General features: G+C 44.9%; 1 long non-coding RNA gene across 6 annotated transcripts in view; it reads left to right on the top strand.

Moving 5' to 3' along the window:
• Positions 1–12712, top strand: part of LOC127488760 (uncharacterized) — a 60020-nt gene that overhangs the window by 36093 nt on the left and 11215 nt on the right. For 3 of the 6 annotated variants that reach the window (XR_011385990.1, XR_011385985.1, XR_011385986.1), the window contains exons 3-7: positions 4062–4199; positions 5199–5320; positions 6847–7012; positions 8661–8952; positions 9664–11155. This is a non-coding gene — a long non-coding RNA (uncharacterized lncRNA). Of the gene's footprint in view, positions 1–4061; positions 4200–5156; positions 5321–6846; positions 7013–8660; positions 8953–9663; positions 11156–12712 lie in introns of all 6 variants that reach the window. The other 3 variants (XR_011385987.1, XR_011385989.1, XR_011385988.1) reach the window with 3 other exon arrangements.

Here is a 12712-nt window from a genome sequence, read left to right as displayed (position 1 = left end):
TATATTTTGGGTAGGGGCCAGCAGGCAGAGGGGAATTCCTGGAACTGGTCTTTCAGGTGTTAAGAACAAGTGGTCTTTCAGGTGGCTGTAAGGGGTGGGGTATGAATGCAATAGGGTGTGAAATCCAGTTGAGTTTCAAGGGCAAGGAATACATTCCAAGGACTACATTCCAGTGTTTACCTATTTTGGGCAATGAGGGAGAATGGCTGAGGCTTATGTCATTGTTCCATCAATCCTGACTCTGAGTATAGATGAGGAGAGGGGTGCCGATTTCTCTCTGGCTACTTCCTGCTGATAGGGGGCTTAGACATGGAGCCAGGACTTGAGCAGTGACCTATATTTGGGATTGGATTGATTGAAGAGGAAGAGCAGCCTTGCGTTGTGCCTGTGAGTTGGCTTGAGATATAGCAGTTATTTGTTTCTGCAAGAACCTTTGGAATGGGTTAATTATGCATGGCAGAAATAGGAGCACTATGATTATGAGGGCAAAAGGAGACACTAGAGCCATGGCCCATGGTGGAAACAACGGCCAAAATGAGACAGAGTTACCTTGTAAATGCATCGTGTTAGCGTGTCGACCTGAGAGGTGGGTCCTGTTGGGGTGGACTTATATGAGGGAGATGTAACTAGTTTTAATGAAGTAAAATGCACCCAGGGAGGGTGCCCTTTGAGTTTGGCTGTGGTGGAGGTAGTCAATATCACCTGGTAGGGCCCGCTCCACTTTGGTTTAGAGCAGCCTCATTTTGTTTTAGATAAACCCAGTCACCAGGTGGAAAGGTAGGGATATAGTCGGGAGGCAGAGAGTGTGGTTTGGGTAGGTGTGTATCTGCATACATCCATAAGTCATCGCACATTTCAGTAAGAAGAGAGGAGGAGGAATAGCTTCAGAGCTCTGTAGGGGAGGGAAGCTAGGTGAAAGAGGCCTTCCATAGGGAATTTCAGATGGGCTAAGCATTAAGGGCTTCTGGGGAAGAGATCCGATTCTTAACAGAGCTAAAGGAAGGAGTTTTACCAAGTCCAAGTAAACCTGGGTGGAGAGTTTAGTTAGAGCCTGTTCTAAAATTCCATTCATCCATTCTACTTTTTCCTGAGGAGGGGGGATGATAGGGGATGTGAAAATGCCATGAGCTATGAAGAGAGGCAGATACTATTTGAGTTATTTTAGAGATAAACTCTGGTCCATTGTCTGACTGATGGAAGCAGGCAATCCAAATCTTGGGTTAATATCATTTAATATAGTGGAAATGGTGGAAGCTCTTTTGTTAGTAGTGGGGGAAGCTTCCACCCACTCCAGGAAGGTGTCCTCCATCACCAGAAGGTACCATGTTTGCTTAACTGGTGGCATATGGGTGAAGTCAATCTGCCAGTCCTCTCCTGGGAGTGATCCATGGGCCTGGTGAGTGGGGAATGGGGTGGCCTGATATTAGAATTGGGGTTAGCAGTTTGACAGGGGCTACAAGTCTGAGATATGTTATGCAGAGTTTCTCTTATGGCAGGAGTTAGGTGTATATGTGATCTCAGGAAGTGAAGAAGAGAGTTTGAGTTTGAGTGATAGAGAGAATGGAGGTTCTTTAGAAAGGTAACTTGGAGAGAAGAAGGGAGTATTAGTTTTTCATCTAGAAACCACCATGAGTCCTTTCTAGATGCCCCTTGTTGTTGGAACTAAGAGATGTCTAGGTCTGAATACACAGGAGCTAAGTTACAGAGAAAAGATGGGATCCTCTCCCCAGGAGCCACTGTGTTAGCTGTCAGATCAGCCTTGTTATTAGCTTCAGATAGGAATTGTTTACCTTTCTGGTGTCCTTTCCAGTGAATAGCAGCAGCTTTTGTTGGCAGCTGGGCAGCCTCAAGTAGAGCTTTAATCAACTTGCCATTTATTATAGGGGTCTCTCGGGCTTGCCGTATCTGGGCATTGGAATGCAAAATGTTATAGGCATATCGGGAATCTGTATATATATTGACTGTCTTTCCTTTGGCTAAGGTGAAGGCTTGAACCAAGGCTAATAACTTGGCCTGTTGGGAGGTAGTGCCTTGAGGTAGGGGCCCAGCCTCTATGGTCCTTTGCAGGGAGAGGAGGAGGTGACATCATGATGCCCCTCAATTATTTCATATCCAGTGGGAAAAGGGGGAGCTTTAGAAGCACTACCATTAATGATCCAATGCAGGGCTTTGGGAATAGGAGTGTCTGAGGTGATGAAGGTCTGAGGTGATGAGGTCAGAAAAAATCAAGGAAGTCAGGACAGGAATGGGGTTCGAGGGGATGAGAGAAGTGGGGAGGAGAGTAGCTGGGTTGAGAGAAGAGCAGGGATGAAAAGTAACAGTGGGCTGGAGAAGGGTAGAGTGAAGAACAGTTTAAGTGGGTTAGGAAGGCTCAAGGCGGGTGCTTGTAGAAGAGCCTTGTTTAGGATTTGAAACGGGGTCTCTAGGGAGGAAGTCTCTTGCAAGGGCTCATCTAGATTGCCTTTGGTAGCATTTATGAAAGTTCAATGAAATAGAACTATGGATTTTTCACTATGCAAAAGCAATAAGGTTATTCAAAGCGTATATATGTTAGGTAGGAAGTCAGGAATTTAGCCTATGTGTTTGTGAGGCAGGCCTGAAGACCAGCACCTGCTGTGAAAGCTCTGGAAGCCCAGCAACTTGCACTTCAAAGTCCTGCTCAGACCCCAGACCCCGATAACCTCCCAGGGGGTCCCAGCCCTTCCCCTCCCCCCCCAGGAAAGCTCCCAGGGGAATTCTCTCTGCTCAGGACCAAATGGGTTACTTGGTTACATGGGGCAATAAAACCTCCTCAGATGCCCTAAGGGAAGCCCCCCTAGTCTGCCAGCAAATCTGGGGAGGAATTTGCTAATTTTCACCCAACAAACCCTTCCACCTGGACTCTCCATCCTTTGTCCTGGAGGAGAGGGGGAGGAGGGTAAACAGACTCCCTTAAAAACCTAGGGAGTCTAAGCAGACTGCTTGCTCTGCCCTCTGCCTCTCTGCTGAGCCACCTGCCCAGGTGTATTTCCACTCAACCATGTAACCTCACTCTCCCCAGTCTGAGCGAGTGGGTGCTCTTTCTGTCCCTTCCGTCCTGACAGATGCCCTATCCCCAACAAAGCCTTAGCACTCTGCCCTCTGTCTCACACCTGAATTCTTTCTTGTGTGAAGACAGAACCCCACAGCTTCCATGGCCTTCCCTCTGGTAACATACATATTTGTAATAATCTTGCTGTTTCATTTTGAAATCTATTTTAATGCAGTTTCTCCTTTTAGTAGTTTCTACTTAATTGGTCATTTTCTTTGTCAAATTTCTAGGCATCTCCTGTAAGTTATTTCTTCCTCCTTGGTTCTGACTCTTGTGACCTAACATTAAAACTGTTTGTCTTAGAAGCCTAAGGTCATAGGATACTTGATTCTTCTGTCTTTTCTTAATGTGTTTAATTTTTTTCATGTAATCAGACAATTCCTTCAGCTTTTGTTTCTAAGGGTATTCTTCTATTCAAGGTTTTCATGGGGCAGGCGTCATGGCTCACTTGGCTAATCCTCCACCTGCCGGCATCCCATATGGGTGCTGGGTTCTAGTCCAGGTTGCTCCTCTTCCAGTCCAGCTCTCTGCTGTGGACCAGGAAGGCAATAATATTTTTAGACAGGAAGATAGAAATTAGCCTATGTGTGTGAAAGCAGTCATGGGAAACAAAACATGTGCTCTGCAGAAGGAATGCAGCAGCCTTAGAAGCAGGCCTAGGAAAGCAGCCCAGTACTTTACACTACAAAACCCTGCCCCTCCAATAAAGGCACACCAGGAGAAACCTGTTTGCTTGGTGCAAAGGAGGTTATTGAGTCTGATAACATTACCTAATTTTGCACCTGGGAAATATTTTGTCCATGAGTGGGGTGTGTGTGTGTGTGTGTGTGTGTAGAAACAGTGAGAAGTAGACACCCAGACACCCAACCCTTAGAAATCCCAGTGATTATTAAGTCTTCTACTCACAGTCAACTTCATAGGGGCATCTGTGGAAATTTACAGTAGGTTTTTAAAAGAGCAGGGGAGCCCCAGGTCTCTGTTCTACCATTAGGCTGAGGCAGAGCTGAAGGACACAGGTGCTGACCACCAGGAGGAATCGGAGAACTTAAGCCTTGTCATCGATCTAGCGACAAGCCATGACATCTGAAACCAGAGACCGTCAACTCTTCCATGACTTCACCACACCAAAGTAATGGGGGGAAAATGGTGATGAAGGAGGGTGATGGGGATGCATGTCTCACAAGGAATTTCCATGTGGACAGGCAGTGAGCAAAGCAAGATTTATTTACATGAGAAACCTTGCCACAGCAGCCACTAGGGGTCCCCAAGAGAGGGAGACCTGAAAAATGGAGTGGAGTTTTTTAACCACAATTTGGATGAGCAGAATAATAACAGCTAACAATCTATCAGAGGGACAAAATCATAATCTTGTCTAGCCTGCTCTTGTTAAAACAAAAAACCTTGGGAACGATCTGATAGGCAAATTCTGTGGTAAAACTAGGTTAGAAGGGTGGGATTGTTAACTTCCCTTCTATTCTCATGAGAAAATGAAACTCAGAGGAGTGGGCTCTCCACTTCTGTCTTGCTAATAGACAGGTTCTGGGGAGAAGCAAGTGTCTTGCCCACTCTTAAAAGGACTCCCCATTAGGTCATCTAGTCCTTACACCAGCACACCCTTCCTTAAAACCTCTTTATAAGCCCTCAAATACCCTCCTCCAACAGAATGGTACTCCTGTAACCACAATAAATGCATTTTTCCTTTTCAAATGTTTACCTTAATGAAGGCACCCTCTGTTGCTGTAATCTTGTGAATAATATTTGCATAAGAATTTCAGAAGCCCACTGAAAAAAGGAGATGATTAGGAGTGTCAGGCTTTTGCCCCAGCTGACAAAGAACCCTTTCCCCCCTCCCCCAACTGAGGCAGAAAGCCCCTGGGGTGACACCCTGGACTCCTCTGACTGGGTGGTGGGATGTGCCTCAGAACAAAGCCTGACAATCTGCATAATTGTCAATTGAATAGATTCATTGTTTTATTTGAATCCTCACCCTCCAATTACCCTGTCTCTTTAAAAATCCTCTGTACTGCGTGGTTTGGTAGAAAAGCACCTGTTTGGATGGAGAGAAACTTCTTTTTCTTTCCCCAAGGCTGCTGCTGCCTTCTTGCAATAAACCTTTTCCTCTGGCCAGGCCTCATCTTTGGTGAATTGAAGCGGCGAGCATCAAGAGCTGGATTATTCGCTCAATAACCACATTGGTGAGCGAACCAGAAGTCGGGTGTATTCTTCAAGTGGCCTGACCCTCTCACACTGGTAAGGAGGGCAATGGCCACTTGTACTCCCTCCCCAGAGCAGCTTGTGAGCTAACGTGGTGGCTGGGACTCTGGGGACATCCAGCAGCTGTCCTTTCTCTTCCTGCTGCACATTAGCTACCTATTAAGACAATGGCTTCCATTTGTGTACAGAGTCAACAGCTCTGAGACTGAAATTTCTGTCTCTGCTCTTTGGGTTCATGGAATTTGGACCTGGCTTAGGTCATTTTTTGTGGTACTGGTTTGTGTGAAATCGGAGAATACCCCATAAAATCCACACTAAATTGTGGCCCCTTAAAGTTCCCTAGAAATGCTATCCGGGGTGCCACATGTACTACCACAATTTGGGGTGCCATATGATTCACCGTGGGCTTATTACTAAATCCTCGATATTAATAAGCCCAAGAGGGTTCTTGCCTAATATTTAGAGAAAAATTCTAAATACCAGCACAGATAAACGAGGCAGCATGGTACGTTTTAAGCTTTTATTTAGTGAGAAAGATGCATAGGAGAGTGAGAGCTTTATTTAAGGGAGAGAGGTGAATAGGGGTTCATACCAAGCACCAGGAACCAGCCACATGGATGACCATTAGGCCTGGAAGCCTAGAACACATGGCCTGAAGGCCTTGCGCCCTGGAGGTGCAGGGCTACAACAAGCCCTGTCCTGGCAAGAGGCCAGGGAAGAAGAGCAGGTGGCTACACCGTGGCCAGACTGTTAACCCACTTCCAAAGGGGAGTGGTTAATTAACCTGATTGGCTTGTGGGCACCCAGGTGTGGGCAGGTAGGGGAATGAGGCCACACAGGGGCATGGCAAAGGCATCAGGTAGGGGCATGAGGCCACACAGGGGTGTGGCAAAGGTGTGGTCTTCCAGCTCACAAACCTAATCCTATTACTAAGAAGAAAGTGGTGTCCTATTGTAATACTGCATGGCCTGTGTATGTGTTAAATTTAAGAGAAGATGGCTGTTAAGTGGATTTTTAAAATATTTATTTCATTTGAAAGTCAGAGTTGAAGTAGGCAGGCATACAGGTTAAAATTGATTAGGTTTGTGAGCTGGAAGGCCATGCCTTCACGCCTCTGTGTGATGTCATGCCCCTACCTGGCCACACCTGGGTGCCAACCAGCCAATCAGGTTAATTAACCACTCCCCTTTGGAAGCTGGTTAAACTCCTAGGACATGATGTGTCTGGCCCTTCTCTCCCCTGACCTCTTGCCAGGAGGGGCTTGCTGTAGCCCCGTGCCCTAGGCTTCCAGGCCTAGATGCTCCTCCATGTGGCTGGTTCCTGGTGCTCGGTATGAACCCATGTTTACGTCTCTCTCTTAAATAACACTCTCTGCCTCTGCGTTGCTGCTGGTGATAAGTGGTGGATAGCAGCTCGAGGTGCTTGCTGCACGTGGCTTTGGCCTGCTCTCTGAGTGGTATGGACACTACCCTAGTTTGCAGACTTTCCCCTCTCCTACCTGAACTAAACCCTTACTTTCCTGGCTCCCTGATCTCTTAAAAACCTGTTGTAAATTTCCACAGATGCCTCTGATGAAATTGACTGTGAGGAACAAGAATTAATGCAATAAAAGGTGTTTTTCAAGCAGAATGCCAACTGAACCTGAAATGAAGATATAATTATCTTTATATATGTTAGTGTCCAGTACCATCACAGGGACTAGAGTTGCTTTCCAAATTAAATGCTCAAGTAAGTTTCTCAGGTTTCAACTGTGGAACAATAGGGTTAACTGAGGTTACTAAAAGCAAGAAGTAATTATATTTAATTGATTAGAACATTTATTTATTTTTCTTTGATTGGGAGTTTTAAAAAGGAGTTGTAACCATAAGAAAACCATCTTCCTTCCCTTTTCCTTTTCACATTTTGTATAGCAAAAACCACTTACTGATATTCTGAATTACCTGAATTACTCTGGAGCTACCAGAGTAATTCAACTACCAGAGCTGTGCCGACCTGGAGTCAGGTCTCCCGTGCAGGTGCAGGGGCCTAAGGACTTGAGCTATCCTCTACTGCTCTCCCAGGCCACAGCAGAGGGTTGGATTGGAAGAGGAGCAGCCAGGCTTAGAACCAGTGCCCATATGGTATGCCAGCACCACAGGCAGAGGATTAACCTACAGTGCCATGGTGCTGGCCTCATAATGGTGGACTTTTGACCCCACTGACAAGGATCCTCCAACCAACTGATGCTGACTCCCCTGGTTAAGAGGTCTCCATCAGAAAAAAAGCTTGGACATCTACATATCATCAGTTAAGGTGACTCATCATTTTATTTCTAACTTCCCCCTGAAGCTACCCTTGTCCTTTAAAAACTCTTTGGGAGAAAGAGAACATTTTACATCAAGAGCTCTCTCTTGGAGCCATGCTGTGGCATAGAGAGCTGGGCCTTCACCTGTAGTGCTGGCTTCCCTTGTGGGCACCATTTCATGTGCATGTTGGCTTCTCTCCTGATTCGGCTTTCTGCAGTGCAGGATGCTCCAGGTGCTTGGGCCCAACACCCAGCTGGGGAGGTTCCTGGCTCCTGGCTTTGAATCAGCCCAGCTCTGGCCATTTTGGCTATTTTGGGGGTGGGCCAGCAGGTAGAAGACCTTTATCTGGCTCTCCCTCTCTCCATGGCTCTGTTTCTCAAATGAATGAATAAAATATTTAGTTATTTATTTGACAGGTAGAGTTATAGACAGAGAGAGACAGAGAGAAAGGTCTTCCTTCCATTGGTTCACCCCTCAAATGGCTGCTGCAGCTGGCGCTGTGCTGATATGAAGCCAGGAGCCAGGTGCCTCCTCCTGGTCTCCCGTGCAGGTGCAGGGCCCAAGCACTTAGGCCATCCTCCACTGCCCTCCTGGGCCACAGCAGAGAGTTGGACTGGAAGCGGAGCAACCAGGACTAGAACCCGGTGCTCATATGGGATGCCAGCGCTGGGCCCCAAATGAATAAAATCTTTAAAAAAAAGGATAAATATCTTTCCCCAAGATGCCAGCTTCTAGAAATAAGCTCTTTCCTCTTGCCAACATTCATCTCTGTTGAATTGGCAACCCACATGGTGAGCCATAAGGGCCTGATTATTTGTCAGGTAATGGAGTTAAAAGATTTAAAAACTGTTGCAGAGATTTCTATGTTTCTCTGTCTCATAATGTATGCTATGCCTTATATACATGTACATGTAGTATGTTTAAAAGTTTGTTGTGCTTATTGTGTTAAAATCAAAATATAATTTTTCAGCTAAGCACAAAGAATATATGAAAGTGATGCAATGTTCTTTGCTTTCTATGAAGTTCAATTTTAAAGTTGTTCTTTGGCAAGATCATAACCTAAGAATAACCATACTTATCTAATATTTTAGTTTTTCAGGCAATCTAAGTATAAATGCTCAAAATGAATTGGTGGTCTTTGCTTTCTCTGCACTTTGCTGTGGCACCTTGTGCATCATCATGTCCTTGCAACCTAAGGGTGTCTCCCTCTCCTCATCTGCCTGAGAAATGGACTCAAGTGTGCAGTGACTGGAGAGGAGGTAAAGAACTGTATGCAGTGCTTGATCAGAATCAGCAACCAGGTTCAAACTGATGTTGCATACCTTGCTGCATTCATAGATGCATGTGAGATGGAGCAAACATTGACTAGCATCGAGAAGACAGGTGAGCATTTCTGCCTCATCCTTGACACCAAGGGGCCATTTTGCTGATCACTACATCACAGCAGAAGGCATGTGGTGGCAGACATGAGCAGGAGGTGGTATACAAACTGAACTACAAGCTGTGCAAGGTGAGGAGGATGACTGGGTACAAAGGGAATCCCACCCCTGATGGCTCATGATGCTTGTGCCATGCGCAACCCAGATCCTCTCCTCAAGGTGATCACGGGATGGATTACTGATTTGGGGCTCCTATGCAATTTGACATGAGGTAATAGACCTCAGGTTTTCCTGCCCAGGGATAAGAGCATCTCTGACTTACAGTGGCTGCAGAGAGATAAAGCAGTGTAACAGCTAGAGAGACCAAGGGCTACTCTGCAGTAGCATGACTTTTTTTTCCTCAATAAATGATAAATGCTCATGAAAAAATAAAAAATGAATTGCTAAATGTAAAAGATAGATTTTTCTAAATACATGTACTCTTGGCTTAAAATATATAGAAGGGATTGGGCCTTTTGGTAAATGTTTTTATAAGTTGTTATACACAGCTGTTCAAAATTACTTGCTAAGTTATCACTAAACAATAAGTTACCTACAAGATGGTAGAGTCAAAATGAAGCCTTTGGTAGGGGTGGTATCTGTGCCTTTAGCAGATAAAAACAATGGTCTAGGTGGGAGTGATTTTATTTTCTGCTCTTTTCTTCCACATGTGCAGGGGATGAACTCTAAGAGCATCAGCTTGACCAGCCCACGATATTTCAGTGGATTGTTCATCTCAGGCCTTAAAGCTTTTTGGAAACCAACAGCATCACAGCTCACTTGGACTTCACACTGTTACTTTCAGCATGAAAATGTGTGGTTTGGTAGGGGTTTCTTATTCCTCAGAGGCAGAGAGCCTGACTGGCAGAGGAAGGCTGCAGAATAGGAAGGAATGTGTGAGTTACTTCTTTCACATGCCCACAGTTTACTTTAAAACAGGAAAATAGGGCTTCTGCAAAATGGAAAATTTTAGTTTATGACTGATTTTGAGGAGTGGCTTTCCTTTTCATGGACACTTAATTTTGTTCTGATGTTAATATACCAAATTTCTTCTGTGTATCAGATAACACCACCATTCATAAGTTAAGATTCTTGGTATTTGGATATCTGTTAGATGCTACTAAGAAAATATAGATAAGCTTTCTTTTTAAAGCTTTTGAGGTGGTGTCACAGAATAGCGTGTTGTAGATACAGTCAACTGCTTTGTTACCTTCCAAGTAGGCATCTGTAAGTACTGAAACTTAAGATGGCAGGTGATGTCCTGTAGACACTGCTGTTCAGATTGGACATAACTGACAGAGTTCATTCTTTCTCTCTAAAAGTGATAGGGGATTTGTAGCTTAGTGGTTTTTCATTTATTTATTTCTAATTTGCTGCTAATAATGTATATGAATTTAACATTCTGTGTAAATTGTCATTTGTTACTGCACAGTTTATGCAGTGTTGCTTTGCCAAATAAAAGTTCAAAGTAAAAAAAATCAAGTTATCAAGGATAAGAAATATTGTTTTAAGGTTTATTTAAGTATTTGCAAAGCAGAATAACACAGAGAGAGAGAGAGAGAGAGAGAGAGAGAGAGGTCCTCCATCCACAGGTTCACTCTCCAGAGGGCTACAATGGCTGGATCTTGCTGATCTGAAGCCAAGAGTCAGGACCCTCATCCAAGTCTCCCACATGAGTGCAGAGACCAAAGGATTTGTGCCATCCTCCAATGCTTTTCTAGGGCATTTTGAACCAGTGCTCTTATGAAATGCCAGCACTGCAGGTGGAGGTTTAACCTACTATGCCACAGTGCTGGCCCCAATAAAAATAATTCTAAATCAACATACCAAAATTTAGAATTCTTTGAAGTTTTATTTAGGTATTTGAAAGGCTGAGTTAGAGAGTGGGACAGAAATCTTCAACCTACTGGTTCAATGCCAGACATCTGCAGCAAGCAAGCACTGGGCCAGACTGAAGGCAGGAGCCTGGAGCTCCATTCAGGTCTCCTACATCTGTGGCAAGGATCTAAACACTTGTGCCATTTTCCTCTGCTCTTCCCAGGCCATTAGCAGGGAGTTTGATCTGAAGCAGAGCAGCTGTGACACGGGACCATATGGATGCCAGCATCATAGGTGGTGGCCTTACCCACAACATCACAGTTCCAGCCCTGACATTAAAAATGTTCAAGGTACAGCCAGCATCATAGGTTAAGTGCAGTCTATCATACCTGCATCCCATAAGAGTGCATGAGTCCAGACTGCTCCACTTCTAATCCAGCACCCTGTGAATGTGCCTGGGATAGCAGAAGATGGCCCAAGTGCTGGGACCCTTGTCACACATGTGGGAGAACCACATGGACTTCCCTGGCTTCTGGCTTCTTCAGTCTGTCCCAGCTCTAGCTGCTGCAGTCATTTGGGAAGTGATCCAGATGATCACTTTCTCATTGTCTTTATTTTTTTGGAATTCTTTCAAATAAATAAAACTAGGATTTATACCCCACATTAAGTTAGTAATTTTTTTACAAAAATATAAATATTAATGATAATTTTTTGCAAGAGGTTTTCATATTTGATTTTAAAGTCTAATAACTTTCTACAACACATTTATTTATTTGAAAGGCAGAGATACAAAGAGAGAAAGAGGGAAAGAAAGATTTTCCATCCAATGACTCTACCCAAATGACGGGGTTGGGTCAGGCAGGAGCCAGGAGCTTCTTCTGGGTCTCCCATACAGGTTCAGGGGCTCAAGTACCACATTTCTCTGCTTTGCCCAGGTGCACTAGTAAAGAGCTGGATTGGAAGTTGAGCAGCTGGGATTCAACTGAGCTGGTACCCATATAAGATGCTGGCACTGCGGTGGAGGTTTAACCTTCTATGCCACAGTACCTGCCCCAGTCTAATAACTTTTAAAAATTTTGAGAGAGATAAAGAGAGGGAGAGAGAGAGTGAAATGTCTTCCATCTACTAGTTCACTCTTCAAATACCCACAATGGCTGGAGCTGAGCCAATCCAAAACAGGAGCCAGGAGCTTCTTGCATATCCCCCATGCTCAAGCACACCTTGCACTGCTTTCCTAGGATTAGCCTACAATGCCCTCTAAATAACATTTTCAACCATCTAATCAACTGCAACTTCTTGTTTTTTATTTTTTTTACTTATTTGACAGATAGAGTTAGACAGTGAGAGAGACAGAAAGGTCTTCCTTCCATTGCTTCACCCCTAAATGGCTGCTACAGCCATTGCAGTATGGATCTGAAGCCAGGAGCCAGGTGTTTCCTCCCTGTCTCCCAGGTCTCCCATGTGGGTGCAAGGGTCCATGCACTTGGGCCATCCTCCACTGCCTTCCTGAGCCACAGAAGAGAGCTGGACTGGAAGAGGAGCAACTGGGACTATACCCAGCACCCATATGGGTTGCCAGCACTGAAGGTGGAGGGTTAACCAAGTGAGCCACCAACTGCTTTTCTAGGATTAGCCTACTACGCTACAGTGCCTGGCCCCTCTAATAACATTTCAACCCTCTCCTCAACTGCAATTTTTTAAAATTTCCATTTGATTGACTCCTTTCCAACAACTAGCCATCTCTTATAAGCTATTTTCTCCTCCTTTATTGTTTAGTTATGGCCTTTCATTAAAAATGCTTGTCCTCAGGCCGGTGCCATGGCTCAATAGGCTAATTCTCCACCTTGCAGCGCTGGCACACTGGGTTCTAGTCCCGGTTGGGGCGCCGGATTCTGTCCTGGTTGCCC

This window comes from Oryctolagus cuniculus, unplaced genomic scaffold (genome assembly GCF_964237555.1).
Source record: "Oryctolagus cuniculus unplaced genomic scaffold, mOryCun1.1 SCAFFOLD_35, whole genome shotgun sequence".
Classification (NCBI taxonomy): Eukaryota; Metazoa; Chordata; class Mammalia; order Lagomorpha; family Leporidae; genus Oryctolagus; species Oryctolagus cuniculus.
This window is presented reverse-complemented; position numbering and strand designations above follow the sequence as displayed.